Raw genomic sequence first — 17,422 nt, 5'->3', positions numbered from 1 at the left:
CCTCCCATTTCTGTTCTAAATAATCATTTTTCAATTTTTAGAACATGTGTTTTTTGTTTTTTTATAAAGTCACTCTGGCTGTGAAGAAGAGATCAGAAAGTTATAAGTTAGAAGGCTAATGCCATGGTCCACTGATCATTGATGGTGACTGGGACCTAGGGCATTAGGGTGCTATAATGAAAGTGGTGAGAAATGGTCATATTTAGGATATAGGTTTTGTTTTGTTTTGTTTTGTTTTGTTTTGTTTTGTTTTTTTGAGAGAAAGTGCAAGCAGGGGAGAGGCAGAGAGAGAGGGAGAGAGAAAGAGAATCTTAAGCAGGCTCCATGCCCAGCACAGAGCCCAAAGAGGCTCTGTCTCATGTCCCATGTCCATGAGATCATGACCTGACCCAAAATCAAGAGACAGACACACAAATCAAGAGTTGGATATACTCAACTGACTGAGCCATCCAGGTGCCCTTAGGATATATTTTAAAAATGGACTTAACAAAACTTTGTTTTGGATTTGTTGATGTTGGGATGTCAAGGAAAAAGAAGGGTCAAGGTTGATTACTAAATTTAGTCCTGAATGAATGATCATACCAATAACATAATGGGGAAGAAGGATGAAGAGTGGATTTGGTATTCTGTTTTCTAGAAGTTAAGTTTGAGATGCCTCTTGGATTTCAGATGGAAATAACAAGAAGGTGATATGATATAGTAATATATACCTTAAAGGAGAAATCAGGATTGGAGATAATATAAATTTAAGAATCATTTGATTAGGAGTGGGGTTGTAGCTGGGGCTCAGAGTTAAAAGAGCACCTGGCTCTAGGGGTCCCAAACAAGTAAGATTCAGTTACTGGCTGTTGAGAAAAATCCAAAGGCAGAGAGTGGTGGTGAAACAAGAAAGGAATTTATTTCAATAAGGCCAACACCCAGAAGACAATGGACTAAAAAAAAAAAAAAAAATCATTTGCTCCCAATATTTAAAAATAAATGGCAGTTTTAAAAAGTGGAATGAGGAGGGAGGGGCCAACATCACGAAGTAGTAGGAGGATCCGAATTTCCCTCTTCTCCCAGACAAAGAAGTGTTGAAGCCAAAGGACTTTGAATCCTAAGAGTCTGGGAGGAAAAGAAACAGTCATATTCCCAGGAATCCCCTGGAACAACCTGACTGGCCATAGATGCGTGATTGCGAACTGGGAGAGATAAAATGAATGGAGGGCAGGGATCTGCTTCTGCAGAGAGACAAAAGGAAGAGAAAGAGTGGCTAGGGAAGTATAGGACTGTATCTGGACAAGAGAAAAATCTCAGACCAGGACGGAGAAAGATCAAATCTCTAACTGTGGGGCTTGCTCCAGACTGGGGCTGGCTGGCCGGAATGGCGTACCTGAGGAAAGGGGGAGCCAGCCCCGGGCTCAGTGGCTAGGTCAGGGATGCAGTCCACAGTAGGAGAAAGCAATCCCCTCCCTGGAGTGCTGTGGGACAGGACAAAGCCTGCTTGTTCCCGCCAGCCAGGGACCACATATCGGGTGGCGCAGAGAGGCGCTTCCCTTGTACCGGAACCCGGGGAGCAAGAATTTGAATCCCAGCCAAGTGCCAGGCATAGGAGTTGGGGAAGCGAGACAAACTGCTTCATTTACACCCGTGGCACAGTGAGGATGGCCGAAACAGAGTGGTTTAGGACACCGGGTCTGTGGAGGAGAGACTGGGGGGGGGTCCCCATTTTTCTCCTTAAACCACCAAGGTGAGGCCTCAGGGATCAGACAGCAGGACCCACAGTGGAGGCGAGACCAGCCTACACCAAACCACGCCCCTCCGTGCCGGGTAACTGCATATCTACTGGGGCAGGGTAGACGCTGAGGAACCAGACAGCCCCTCCTCCAGACCTGCCCTGCTGCATTGCCTGGTTTAATGTATGTAGATACATTGTTCCTTCCTTTTCTCTTTCTTATCTCTTCCCTCTAGTCTGGTTACTCTGGTTGTTGGTTTGTTTCAGCAGACATATTTAACCCATTCTCTTGATACCTGTTCCACACCTCCTCCTTTATTCTCCCTTCTCTGTCTTGAATTAAGCTGTATTGTTTCTCTCTGAACAAATTTACCTTCTTTCATTTTTCCCTGCCTTCTTCTTAATTTTCCTTTCTCTCTCTCTGGATTAAGCCATATAGTTTATCTGTCTGGGTAACTTTCTTTTCTTTTTCTTTTTCCCCACCTCCTTCTTTATTTTCCTTTCTCTCTCTCTGGATTAAGCCATATAGTTTCTCTGGTGAATTTTTATTCTTTCTTCCCTTCCCCCGCCTCCCATCATTTCTTTGTACGGAATAAGGCCTCTTTCATCAGCACTGCCTCCACCCTGTGGTTTACTTGTAGCTGGTGTTTCTGTTTTTTTGTTTGTCTTTTTTTGTTTGTGTGTTTGTGTGTTTTTGTTTTCTGTTTGTCTGTTTGTTTTCCTTTCCAGGGCTACTTCAACAAATCAAAGCACACCTGGTGGAAGGTCCAAAGCATCACCACAAGTAGGCAGACAAAGTAACCCAAGTCACAACAACAGACAGCAAGTAATACTCTCCCAAAAACATCTCCTGAAGGGCCACGCCCTGGACAATGTATGACCCCTCTTTAATATAGTAGTGCTTGCAGGAGCAGGGCACATAACAGCTTTTAAAATACATAAGGGACAGAAAACTAGCCAAAATGGTGAAACGGAAGAATTCTCCTCAAAAGAAATTCCAGGAAGAAATGACAGCTAAAGAATTGATCAAAACAGATATAAACAATATAACTGAACAAGAATTGAGAATAATAGTCATAAGATTAATCTCTGGGCTTGAAAAAGCATATAAGACAGCAGAGAATCTATTGCTGCAGAGATCAAGGAACTAAAAAATAGTAATGATAAATTTAAAAATGCTATAAATGAGGTGCAAATTGAAATAGAGGCGGTCACAATGAGGAGAGAAGAAGCAGAGGGGAGAATAGGTGAATTAGAAGATAAAATTACGGAAAAAGAGGAAGCTGAGAAAAAGAGATAAAAAATTCTAGATCACAAGGGGAGAATTAGAGAACTAAGTGATTCAATGAAACGGAACAATATCCGTATCATAGGAGTTCCAGAAGAAGAACAAGAGAGAAAGGGGCCAAAGGTATACTTGAATAAATCATAGCTGAGAACTTCCCCAGTCTGGGGAAGGAAACAAACACTGAAATCCAGGAGGCACAAAGAACTCCCTTCAGATGTAACTTGAATCGATCTTATGCACAGCATGTCATAGTGAAACTGGCAAAATACAAAGATAAAGAGAGAATTCTGAATGCAGCTAGGGATAAACCAGCCTTAACATACAAGGGTAGACACATAAGGGTAGTAGCAGACCTATCTACTGAAATTTGGCAGGCCCAAAAGGAGTGGCAAGAAATTTTCAATGTGATGAACAGGAAAAATATGCAGCCAAGAATCCTTTATCCAGCAAGCCTGTCATTCAGAATAGAAGGAGAGATAAAGGTTTTCCCATACAAACAAAACTGAAGGAATTCATCAGCAATAAACCAGCCCTACAAGAGATCCTACGGGGGACTCTGTGAGTGAAATGTTGCATGGATCACAAAGGACAAGAGACATCACTACAAGTATGAAACCTATAGATAACACAATGACTTTAAACCCATGTCTTTCAATAATAATACTGAGTGTAAATGGACTAAATGCTCCAATCAAAAGACACAGGGTATCAGAATGGATTTAAAAAAAAAGACCCATCTATTTGCTATCTCCACAAGACCTATTTTAGACCTGAGGACACCTTCAGATTGAAAGTGAGGGGATGGAGAACCATCTATCATGCTACTGGAAGTCAAAACAAAGCTGGCGTAGCCATACTTATTTCAGACAAACTAGACTTTAAGTTAAAGGTTGTAACAAGAGATGAAGAAGGGCATTATATAGTAATCACAGGGCCTATCCATCAGGAAGAGATAACAATTATAAATGTCTATGCACCAAATTCAGAAGCACCCAAATATATAAAACAATCACAAACATAAGCAATCTTATTGGTAAGAATGTGGTAATTGCAGGGGACTTTAATACTCCACCTACAGCAATGGACAGATCATCTAGACAGAAAATCAATAAAGAAACAATGGCCCTGAATGATATACTGGACTAGATGGTCTTGATAGATATATTTAGAACTTCTCATCATAAAGCAGAATATACATTCTTCTCGAGTGCACATGGAACATTCTCCAAGATAGATCACATACTGGGTCACAAAACAGTCCTCAATAAATATAAAAGAATTGAGACCGTACCATGCACACGTTGAGATCACAGTGCTATGAAACTTAAAATCAACCATAAGAAAAAGTTTGGAAAGCCTCCAAATGCATGGAGGTTAAAGAACATCCTACTAAAGAACAAATGGGTCAACCAGGCAGTTAAAGAAGAAATTTAAAAAATATATGGAAACAAATTAAAATGAAAACACAACAATCCAAAGCCTTTGGGATGCAGCAAAGGCAGTCCTAAGAGGAAAATACATTGCAATCCAGGCCTATCTCAAGAAACAAGAAAAATCCAAAATACAAAAATCTAATAGCACACCTAAAGGAACTAGAAGCAGAACAGCAAAGACACCCCAAACCCAGCAGAAGAAGAGAAATAATAAAGATCAGGGCAGAAATAAACAATATAGAATAAAAAAAACAAACAAACAACAGATCAATGAAACTAAGATTTGGTTTTTTGAAAAAATAAACAAAATTGATAAACCTCTAGCCAGGCTTCTCGAAAAGAAAACAGAGAGGACATAAGTAGATAAAATCACGAATGAAAATGGCGTTATTACAACCAATCTCTCAGAAATACAAGCAATTTATCAGAGAATACTATGAAAAATTATATGCCAACAAACTGGACAACTGGAAGAAATGGACAAATTCCTAAACACCCACACACTACCAAAACTCAAACTGGAAGAAATAGAAAATTTGAACAGACCTATAACTAGTAAAGAAATTGAATCAGTTATCGTAAATCTCTCAACAAATAAGAGCCCTGGACCAGATGGCTTCCCTCAAGAATTCTACCAGACATTTAAAGCAGAGAACATACCTATCCTTCTCAAGCTGTTCCAAAAAATAGAAATGGAAGGAAAACTTCTGGACTCATTCTATGAAGCCAGCATTACTTTGATTCCCAAGCCAGACAGAGACCCCACAAAAAAGGAGAACTACAGGCCAATATCCCTGATGAACATGGATGCAAAAATTCTCAACAAGGTATCAGCAAATCGAATTCAACAACATATAAAAAGAGTTATTCACCATGATCAAGTGGGATTCATTCCTGGGCTGCAGGGCTGGATCAGTATTCACAAATCAATCAATGTGGTACATCACCTTAAGAAAGGGTAAGAACCATGTGATCCTGTCAATAGATGCAGAAAAAGCATTTGACAAAATACAGCATACTTTCTTAATAAAAACCCTCATGAAATTCGGGATAGAAGGAACATACTTAAACATCATAAAAGCCATATATGAAAAGCCCACAGCTAATATCATCCTCAATGGAGAAAAACTGAGAGCTTTTCCCCTGATCAGGAACTCAACAGGGATGTCCACTCTCACCGCTGTTGGTTTTTTTTGTTTTGTTTTGTTTTTTTAAATTTTTTTTTTAAATGTTTATTTTTGAGACAGAGAGAGACAGAGCATGAATGGGGGAGGGGCAGAGAGAGAGGGAGACACAGAATCAGAAGCAGGCTCCAGGCTCTGAACCATCAGCCCAGAGCCCGACGCGGGGCCCAAACTCACAGACTGTGAGATCATGACCTGAGCCGAAGTCGGCCACTCAACCGACTGAGCCACCCAGGCGCCCCACACCGCTGTTGTTTAACATAGTGTTGGAAGTCCTAGCATAGCAGTCAGACAACAAAATGAAATAAAAGGCATCAAAATAGGCAAAGAAGAAGTCAAACTTTCACGTTTTGCAGATGACATGATACTCTACATGGAAAACCTGAAAGACTCCACCAAAAAACTTCTAGAACTGATACATTAATTCAGCAAATTCGCAGGGTACAAAATCAGTGTACAGAAATCAGTTGTGTTTTTATACACCAATAATGAAGCAACAGAAAGAGAAATCAAGAAATCCATCCCATTTACAATTGCACCAAGAACCATAAAATACCTAGGAATAAACCTAACCAAAGATGTAAAACATCTTTGAAACTGCTGAAAACTATAGAAAGCTTATGAAGGAAGTTGAAGAAGACACAAAGAAATGGAAAAGCATTCCATATGCTTGGGAATGCAAGCTGGTGCAGCCACTCTGGAAAACAGTATGGAGGTTCCTCAAAAAACTAAAAATAGAACTACCCTACAACCCAGCAATTGCACTACTAGGCATTTATCCAAGAGATACAGTGTGCTGTTTCAAAGGGACACATGCACCGCCATGCTTATAGCAGCACTACTAACAATAGCCAAATTATGGAAAGAGCCCAGATATCCATCGATGGATGAATGGATAAAGAAGAAGTGGTATATACATACAATGGAGTATTACTCAGCAATCAAAAAGAATGAAATCTTGTCAGTTGCAACTATGTGGATGGAACTGGAGGGTATTACGCTAAGTGAAATCAGTCAGTCAGAGAAAGACAAAAATCATATGTTTTACTCATATGAGGACTTTAAGAGACAAAACAGATGAACATAAGAGAAGGGAAACAAAAATAGTATAAAAACAGGGAGGGGAACAAAACAGAAGAGATTCATAAATATGGAGAACAAACTGAGGGTTATGGGAGGGGTTGTGGGAGGGAGGATGGAGTAAATGAGCAAGGGGCACTAAGGAATCTACTCCTGAAATCATTGTTGCACTATATGCTAATTTGTATGTAAAATTTTAAAAATAAAAAATTAAATTAAAAAAAAATATCCCATATGCTCATGGATTGGAAGAATAAATATTGTTAAAACGGCAATACTACCCAAAGCAATCTATACATTCAATGTAATCCCAATCAAAATTGCACCCACATTATGCTCAAAGCTAGAACAAAGAATCCTAAAATTTGTTTGGAACCACAAAAGACCATGAATAGCCAAAGTAATACTGAAGAAGAAAACCAAAGTGGGAGGCATCACAATGCCAGACCTTAGCCTCTAATACAAAGTTGTAATCATCAAGACAATATGGTATTGGCACAAAAACAGACACATAGACCAGTGGAATAGAATAGAGAACGCAGAATTTGACCCACAAGTATATGGCCAACTAATCTTTGGCAAATCAGGAAAGAGTATCCATTGGAGAAAAGACAGTCTCTTTACAAATGGTGCTAGGAGAACTGGACAGCAACATGTAGAAGAATGAAACTAGACCACTTTCTTACACTGTATACAAAAATAAACTCAAAATAGATGAAAAACCTAGATCTGAGACAGAAAACCATCAAAACCCTAGAAGAGAAAGCAGGCAACAACTTCTTTGACCTCAGCTGCAGCAATTTCTTACTTGACACATCTCCAAAGGCAAGGGAATTAAAAGCAAAAATGAACTATTGGGACCTCATCAAGATAAAAAGCTCCTGTACTGCAAAGGAAACAGTCAACAAAACTAAAAGGCAACTGATGGATTGGGGAAAGATATTTGCAAATGAAAATCGGATAAAGGGTTAGTATCCAAAATCTCTAAAGAACTCACCAAACTCCACACCCAAAAAACAAATAATCCAGTGAAGAAATGGGCAGAAGACATGAATAGACACCTCTTTAAAGAAGACATCCAGATGGCCAACAGACACATGAAAGGATGCTCAACTTCACTCATCAGGGAAATGCAAATCAAAGGCACACTGAGATACCACCTCACACTGGTCAGAATGGCTAAAATGAACAAATCAGGAAACTGTAGATGCTGGCAAGGATGTGGAGAAATGGGAACCCTCTTGCACTGTTGGTGGGAATGCAAACTGGTGCAGCTGCTCTGGAAAACAGTGTGGAGGTTCCTCAAAAAATTCAAAGTAGAACTCCATAACCCAGCAATAGCACTGCTAGGAATTTACCTAAGGGGTACAGGAGTGCTGATGCATAGGGGCACATGTACCCCAATGTTTATAGCAGCGCTTTCAACAATAGCCAAATTATGCAAAGAACCTAAATGTTCATCAACTGATGAATGGATAAAGAAGATGTGGTTTATATGTACAATGGAATACTACTTGACTATGTAAGAGAATAAAATCATGCGATTTGCAGCAATGTGGATGCAACTGGAGGGTATTGTTCTAAATGAAATAAGTCAGAGAAAGATATCTTACGATTTTACTCATACGTGGATCTTGAGAAACTTAACACAAGACCACGGATGAAGGGAAGGAGAAAAAATAGAGAGGGAAGGAGGCAAACCATGAGAGACTCTTAAAAACTGAGAACAAACTGAGGGTTGATGGGGGCTGGGGGAGAGGAGAAAGTGGGTGATGGGCACTGAGGAGGGCCTTTGTTGGAAGGAGTACTGGGTGTTGTATGTAAGCCAATTTGACAATAAATTATATTAAAAAAACAAAGAGATTAAAGGAGAAATATTATATAATCATCAATATAAAAGAAGAAAATGGAATGAGATTCGATGGCTCAGGAGCCCATATAGCTAGATAAAAAGTCTGAGCCACTGGTTACTTTGGCAATTGGATGATGAGTAGAAAAGAACTGTGAGGAGCACCAAGGTGGCTTAGTCAGTTGAGGGTCTATTGATTTTAGCCCAGGTTATGAACTCAAATGGTTTGTGGGATGGAGACCTGTGCCCAGCTCTGTGCTGACAGTGTGGAGCCTGCTTGGGATTCTTTTTCTCATCTCTCTCTCTCCCTCCCCTACTCGTGTGCATGCTGTCCCTTGCTTTCTCTCTCAAAATAAACAAATAAACTTAAAAAAAGAGAAAACTATGAGCTAGCCCAGAATAGTGGGAAGGAGAATCAGCCAATGAGGTAGGAGGAAAATCAGGGACGCCTGGGTGGCTCAGTTGGTTGAGTGTCGGACTTCGGCTCAGGTCATGATCTCACGGATTGTGGGTTCAAGCCCCACATCAGGCTCTGTGTTCATAGCTCAGACCCTGGAGCCTACTTTGGATTCTTTGTCTCCCTCTCTCTCTGCCCCTCCCCCATTTGTGCTCTGTCTGTCTGTCTCTCAAAAATAAACATTAAAAAAAGGTTGGGGGGGGGGAGGAAAATCAGTGTGGTATCTTGGGAGTTAAGTGAAGAAAGTGCTTCATATATGTAGGTGGTCATCGCCCACCTGGTGCTGTCCTATCCCGGATGCTACAGATAGGTCAAGTAAGGTGGGAACTGAGAACTGACCTGGATTGGCAAGATGAAACCTTTTTGTGACTTTCATAAGAATAGTTTTGTAGAACAATGAAAACCTAATAGGAGTGAGTTAAAGAGAGGATTGGGGAGAAATAGAGAAAGGGAGTATAGACAATTTTCTGGAGGAGTTTATTTTTTTTAGATTTTTAAATTTTTTTTTGTTTTTACTTTTATTTGCATTTATTTTACGTAGAATTTACTCCCGGGCCGTAGTTTTTATTTCCTCAGTTTCTTCTGGGAAATGCTTTTTTTCCTGTGAACCTTTTCTGGTTTAGGAACTATTTGCTCTTTTTCAGTAAGGATTATCTCAGTGTGACAGAGAGAGCTCACATATGGGTTAATCTGACCGTGAGCCCTGTAAGTTCTACACCACATCTTGGTGGCTTTGTTCACCTGGATTTGTTCAATGGCTAGAGGATCTACATCTAAACCCTTAAGTTCACTATTACTCTCCACATTTTTAAGCCTGTGCAGTAAAAATTCCACATTCTTTTTGGGCCACCAACCCTGTGTCCATCCCCACTGTTTGGCCTGGACATACCTACCAACTCCACCAGTATTGTGATGGAATGGCACACATCACTTCTGCAAAGTGACATCTTTGAGATACTTGGTGGCTTTTTGGATATGCATACCCTTCATGGCCTGGGCAGTTTCACGTGTATTCTTAAAGTGGACATGAAGATTTGTACTTTTTGATTTGCATGATTGTGTAGAGTTTTCTGGATCAAGTGAATAGTGAACCGTTGTCAGAGATCACCTTAGGCCGCTATGGGAAGAGCTGGTTCTTTTTTTTTTTTTTTTTTTTTTAAAGAAGAGTGGTAAAACAGGAAAGGGGCTGAAAGGGAAGTAAAATCCTTCCTTAGTTTATTCCTTTTTTTTTTAATGGCAGTTATTATAGCATGCTTGTGTACTGATGGTAATGCTCTAGGAGACATGAAAAAAAAAATGATATTGTAGGACAGAGGAAAAATAATTCAAGGAGCCACATTCTTGCATAGCCATCAAGGAAAGGAACCTGGACACAAATGATGGGGTTAGCCCATTCTTTAAGAGCAAGAACACTTTATCCATTGTAATTGAGAAAAGGCAGAATTAAGTGGAGACAGATACAGGGAAGCATTTAGGTTTGGTGGTGGGAAGTTGAAGTTCTCTCATTGCTTTTATTTTCTCAGTGCAGAAAGAGGCAAGGCCTTTTGCTGGGAGTGCAGAATGGTGTTGGAGTTTGAGGAGAGAAGAGGACAAGTGAAATAATAGTTACCATGGAAAGGGAGAGAGGGAAACTAGCATCAGCAAAATAGATTGCTGGCCTGTGCTGAAAGCTCATTTGAGTATCACGGCAATTTAAGGGGAGGTTGTCAGGACAGTTGTTTGTTTTTCTCCAGACACCTTTAATTGCTTGTTTAGATTTACAGGTTAGTCTGAGAGTTGGTTTTAACCTGGGTGAGGATCTGGTTTGCCCTGTGAAAGAGCAAGAGGAGAGAGCTGAGAGAACGTTATTGTGGGTGAACATAGTTCAGGCTGTGTGAGGAATGAACTTTCCCTTTATTTACATATCACTAGCTGGTTCCTTTTAAGATTTCAGTAAGATTTTCATAGTTTTCTTTAAGTCTCAAATAAAATTAATTTCATACTTTTTGGATCATGATTATGATTGAAATCATTTTCTCATATTGTTCCACTAATATCAAATCAAAAGTTGCTTTTGTAGATTTGTTTCATGTAGTACAATTTTGTTTAATTTATTCATTCCTTTTAAGAAGCTTAAGTTGAAACACTTAGATTTTCTAGGTATGCTGTCATGTTATCTGCAAAAATCAATATTTTGATTTTGTCTTGCCATATGTGTTCCAGAAGAATGTAAAAAAAAAAAAATAAAAATTTTAAGGAAGAATATTAAAACATCTGTGGCCTCCATCTATGTTAAGAAATATCTTATTACCACCTTACATCCCACCCCTTTTTTTCCCTCAAGCAGTATGGTCTAATTGAAGCTACTGCGAGGATGGAAATGTTCTGCATCTATACTAATATGGTAGCCACTAGCTACATGGCGCTTTTGAGCACTTGAAATGTGGCCAGAGCAAGTGAGGGACTGAATTTTAAATTTCATTTATTTGTTTTCTCTCTGTGTTGTTTTTTATTTGAGAGAGACAGAATGGGGGAGAGGGATGAGGGGGAGAGAGGGAGGGAGTTGAGAGAGAGGGAGGGAGGGAGAGAGAGAGAGGGACAGAGAGAGAGAGAGAGAGAGAGAGAGAATCAGAGAGAGAGAGAGAATCTTAAGTAGGCTCCATGATCAGCAAGGAGTTTGACACAGGGCCCAATCATCGCATAACCCTGGGATCGTGACCTGAGCTGAAATCAAGAGTCAGACCTCAATGGACTGAGCCACCCAGGTGCCCCTTAAATTTTGTTTAGTTTTAGGTTGCTATTTAATTGGCCATTGCAGCTCTACACATAACCTCCATTCTAAAATTTGTATTAAATCTTCTCTCTTTTGTAGACCTGACAGTACTTGTTTTGGAGTATGGAGCAGATTCAGGGAGCTATTGTAAAATAGTACAGTTGTCATATGGCCTTCACCTAGTTTCTCCTGGTGATAATATCTTACATAATTGTAGTACGTTGTACAAACTAGGAAGGAGATAATGGTATACGATTATCAGCTTAAGTGCAGACCTGACCTGAGTCAGCTTTCACTATTTTTTTTTTTTTACATGAGGGAAGAGTGTAAGTGAAACTTTATCACATGTATAGATTTGTACACCCAACACCACAATCTATGGATACAATACACAATATGTGGACACAATCTATTATATCTATAATCTATTGTATACAATCTATTGTATCCATAGATACACATATACAGTCTAGGATACAAAACTATTCCATCACCACAAGGAAATTCTCTCAAAACATAAATATAAATTATTTACCATACTTAGTAATAGTATCCTTAGTATAGGACCATCAGAATGCATTACAACGGGAATGATGTATAGTCTCTGTTGCACTACTAGTGAGTTGTTTATATGGTTGCTTTTGAGACCCTCTACTATCTAACTCTACTATTTAACTTTGAGATGTATTAGTTACATTGAATAGGGATGTGTGAGGCACATAGAAGTCCTGAGCTGCGTACATTTACAGTATTCTGTTCCATACAGCTTCAGAGTTGAACTTTTGTTTACTTAATAATTTGAATCGTCATGTTCATTATTGTTTCTTCCTGATTTGAAGTATGCCTTAATTTCCTCACTCCATCTGGGTCTCATGTTGATCCTTTGTATCTCAACTCTTGCAATGGCTTGTTTTCTTTTCCTGCTTCCTTTCTGCTATTCAGTTGAAACTTCTAGTGCCTAGGGTTATAGTGACCTACTTAACAAAATTTTTAAGAGTCCATTTCTCTGTTAGCACCCCACAATTTCAGCTATTTTCTTACTTCCATTGGGGGCTATATTACACAGTTCTCCATGCTTTCCACCCACTCTCTGATCTCTTCCCTTTGGTTAGCAATAGGTCTGGGCTCATTTCTCCAGTTCTTCCCTTCTCCTTCTAGATTTATTCTCCCCGGAGCTCATTTTGTCTCTGACGTTCATTCCCTCCTTCACATTCACATTGCTCTGTGCTTGTAGTACTCTTGTGGTTTCTTTGTTTGGATTATTAAAAGAGTTTCCTTGTTGGTCTCCCCACCTCCTCCTTCCAGTCTGTTATTTTTACCTCCAGCAGAGTATACATCCCAAGAACTTTCCTGATCATGTCCCGTCCCTACTTAAAATTTGTTATGAATTCCATTTGCCTGCATGTTATAAACCAAAAACCTTAATATGGCATTCAAGGCCATCCTTAGCCTGATTCCAACCTATATTCCATTATTTTCTCTCACCATTTGCTCCAGCCATATCAGACACTTTGCCTGACACACACAGTACTTTGCTCCCATTTTGCATTGTTCACAGTGTTCTTTTTACTTAAAATGCTTTTCCTTCTTCCTGTTGTAAGGTTTTCAGATTTTCAACGTCCAACTTTTTCTTTTTCATTTTCATTTTCACTTTCATCCAAATATCTAGGTATTTATTTTAATCAAATATGCTTTTAGGTTGTTAACCACTCTCACTTTTTTCTTTCAAGATGTAAATAATGCCTGCTTTGGCAGCACATATACTATAACTGGAACGATACAGAGAAGATTAACATGGCCCCTGTGCAAGGATAACATGTAAATTCATGAAGATTTACATATTTTTTTTAGAAAAAGGATTTTTTAAATATAATTTTTAAGAGATAATGTATTTATATGGTACAAAAATAAGGTAAAAATTCATCAAAGTTAACCCCCCCTTTTTTTAATGTTTTGTTATTTATCGTTGAGAGAGAAAGCACAAGCAGGGGAGGGGCAGAGAGAGAGGAAGACACAGAATCTGAAGCAGGCTCCAGGCTCTGAGCTGTCAGCACAGAGCCTGATGCGGGGCTCGAACTCATGAACTGCGAGATCATGACCTGAGCCAAAGTCAGCCACTTAACCATTTGAACCACCCAAGCGCCCCAAAGTTAAGCTCTTTTTTGAAAGACACTATTAAGCAAATGAAAAGACATGTCACAGAGTAGGAAAAAATATTTCAGAACACAAATCTGACAAAGGACTTATAAACAATTTTCACAACTCAATAGTAAATGAATAAACATGAGCAAAAGATTTGTATAGACCTTTCATCAAAGAAGAGACACAGTAGCAAATGGTGAACATCTTTAGTTATCAGAGAAATGCACATTAAAACCACAGTTAAGACATTACTACCCAGCAGTTAACCTAAAAAGATGATTCTAAATGCTTGTGAGGGACAGAAATCAGAGGTTGCCAGAGACTGGGAATGGAGGGGAAGGGACTGACTACAGCCTTTAAGGGAACTCTAGGGGTGATAGAAATACTCTATGGCTTGACTTCAGTGGTAGTTACATGCCTGTGTATCTTTAAAAACTCATAGAACTGTGTATACCTAAAGTTTGGATTTAACGGTGTAAATTATACCTTAATAAACCTGACTCAAAAAAAACTAAAAGGTAAACCATGAAACAAATCTTCTACTTTACCTCTGCTCTCCCAAATGTACTCATTTTCTATACTGCCCTTATCCCTCTTTCCAACCAACAATATAGGTAGCTATATTGTTACTATTTCCTAAATGTATTCTTCCAGAATTTCTTTTTGCATATATAATAAATATGAATGTATATTCTCATTTTTCTCTTTTTGAGTCAAAAGGTAACGTGATGTATATTTTACACTTGTCTTTTTTCCCCACAGTATATCTAGGACATATTCCCATGTGAGGATATAGGACTTCTTCCTTCTTTTTTTGCAGTTGCAAAGTATATTCCATTTTAAATATGTACTGTAATTTATTTAATAAGTCCACGATTTATGTACATATGGGTTGCTTGCAGTCTTTTGCTATCACAAACATTAATGTAGTGAACGAATGTGTTACATCCGTTATTTTTGTACATATGCAAGTATATCTATAAAATAAACTTCCAGAAGTGAAATGGCTTTGTCAAAGAGAATGCATGCATTTGTAATTTTGATAGATATTGCCAAATTGCTGTTAATTAGGGAAATTTGAAGAGATCCTCTATTTTAAGGCCCCATTAAATGTTGCCTTATTCTTAAGACTTTCTTCTTCAGCGGGACTTTTCTTTCTTCCCTTTCTCCAAATGGAACTAATCCTTACCACTCTTAGGCTTTTTCATAGCTCTTTGTACTTTGCTAATGATGTTCATTATAATCTGCTTTAAATTAGAATTAGTTGTATATATGACTGTTTTCCCCAGGTGGGTTGAGTTGTCTTTTCTGCTTTATATAAAGTGGCTGAATTTTCTTGACCTGGCATTATTCTTTGATGAGTCACATCAAGATCTTTCTATACAGCTGATCTGTCTTTAGCTCTCACTTTTTCATGGCAGAAGCAAGGTTAGGGGTGCTCTTAACTGGAAAGGATCCCCTGGGTTTGTCTTGGCTAGAATCTGTTAGGGGACATCTAGATGTCTGATTAACTGTGGACTGGACTGCAGAGTGTGGTAATAACTCTGGGGATTTTTATCCTGACAGTTACTGGAATTAAAATAACTGGGCAAAAGTATGTGCTACAAAAATATTTTTGTTAGTGAAGGCTCTTGTCAGGTAATGAATAAAAGTATAGCCAGTGAAATGTTATTTAGTGAAAAAGATTGATGGTAGGCTTTCATATATAATCCTACACATTCTTTGTTTAGAAAAGGAATCTGTGACCTCAGAGTTCCATCAAATTGAGAATATTAAATATTCCTGTCAGTCATGAATGTCTTAGGAAAATATTGAGATCTACCGACTATGATTGTCAATGAATGGCAGCTAAGAAAAGAAAGGAGATCTAAATATATTGCAGGAACTTTTGATTGCCGAAATTATTATAAATACAGGGGCGCCTGGGTGGCTCAGTCGGTTAAGCGTCCGACTTCGGTTCAGGTCACGATCTCACAGCTCGTGAGTTCGAGCCCCACGTCGGTCTCTGTGCTGATAGCTCAGACTTGGAGCCTGCTTCGGATTCTGTGTCTCCCTGTCACTCTGACCCTCCCCTATTCATGCTCTGTTCTCTCTCTGTCTCAAAAATAAACGTTAAAAAAAAAAAACTTAAAAAAATAAATACAAAGACTATTTTTAAAATATTTACAGCTTAAGAAAAAAACAAAAAGGAGTAATTAAAAAGGGAAGAGAGGGGCGCTTGGTCAAGAGAGTCAGCATGTGACTCTTGATCTTGAGGTTGTGAGTTCAATCTCCATGTTGGTTACAGAGTTTACTTAAAAATGAAGTCAGGGACACCTGGGTGGCTCAGTCAAATTGAGCATCTGACTTCGGCTCAGGTCGTGATCTCACTATTCATTAGTTCGAGCCCCATGTCAGGCTTTGGGCTGACAGCTCAGAGCTCAGAGCCTGCTTCGGATTCTGTGTCTCCCTCTCTCTCTGCCCCTCCCCTGCATGCACACTCTGTCTCTCTCTCAGAAATAAATAAATGTTAAAAAAAAAAATGAAATTCTTAAAAAAGGGAAGACAGAATTTCATGAAAGAAGGAATATACAGAAAACTATTTGAACAGATTACAAAAATGAGTAAATGAAGGAAGAACGTGTAGAATGATTATCTTTTAGCATATGACCAGAATGATTCTGGTAACAAGATTTTAAAAATAACATTTATTGGGGCGTCTGGGTGGCTCAGTCGGTTGAGTGTCTGACTTTGGCTCAGGTCATGATCTCAGTTTGTGAGTTTGAGTCCCACATTGGGCTCTGTGCTGACAGCATGGAGCCTGGAGCCTGCTTCAGATTCTGTGTGTGTGTGTCTCTCTCTGCCCTTACCCCACTCATGGTCTGTCTGTCTGTCTCTCTCTCAAAAATAAATAAACATTAAAAATAAATAAATAAATAAATAAGTAAATAAGTAAATAAGTAAATAAAAACAACATTTATTATAGTCTTTTTCTGGCTATAAAAGTAATACATCTTAATTGAGGGTAATTTGAAGTTACTGGGAAAGAAAAGTCTACTAATGAAAATTATTGGCTGTGAACGTTTTCAGGTTTGTCAAGTTTTCATATTGAGTTATGGTGCCATCCATGAATCTTTAGGGTATTGATTTGATCCTTGTGAAGCAGTAGAGTGGAAACAATGTATGATTTCAAATCAAAAGACGTTGGTTGATGTCTGGTTTTATCACTTACTAATTCTGTGTCCTCACATAAGTTTAGTTAACCTCTCAGAGCCTGTTTCTATGTCTGTGAAATGAGCAAGACTAAGACCTTGCTATCACAGTTTATATTGCAGTGGAAGAAGACAGGCAGTGAACAAATAAGTAAAAATATAAATAAAATTAATTTTAGGTATTGAAAGGTATTATGTTAAAAAAATAAAAACAGTAAAAAAGGGTGGAGTGGCATTGAAGGGGGGGAGGGGTAGTATTTTAGATTAGGATAATTAAGGGGTACTTCTCTGAGGAGGTAACATTTCAGCAGAGAGCCTAATGTGAAGTAGAA

General features: G+C 38.7%; 1 protein-coding gene, 1 non-coding gene and 1 pseudogene across 4 annotated transcripts in view; 2 read left to right on the top strand and 1 right to left on the bottom strand.

Moving 5' to 3' along the window:
* TTBK2 (tau tubulin kinase 2) overlaps positions 1 to 17,422 on the top strand; it is a 170,097-nt gene that overhangs the window by 91,266 nt on the left and 61,409 nt on the right. The gene's annotated exons all lie outside the window — the stretch shown is intronic.
* Positions 9,534 to 10,010, bottom strand: LOC125909055 (60S ribosomal protein L17-like; annotated as a pseudogene).
* LOC125910455 (U6 spliceosomal RNA) lies at positions 13,501 to 13,603 on the top strand. The gene has a single exon (XR_007453965.1). It is a non-coding gene; the product is annotated as a U6 spliceosomal RNA (small nuclear RNA).

Source organism: Panthera uncia (assembly GCF_023721935.1).
Source record: "Panthera uncia isolate 11264 chromosome B3 unlocalized genomic scaffold, Puncia_PCG_1.0 HiC_scaffold_1, whole genome shotgun sequence".
Classification (NCBI taxonomy): Eukaryota; Metazoa; Chordata; class Mammalia; order Carnivora; family Felidae; genus Panthera; species Panthera uncia.
The sequence above is the reverse complement of the archived record's forward strand: the minus strand, read 5'-3'. Positions and strand labels throughout refer to the sequence as shown.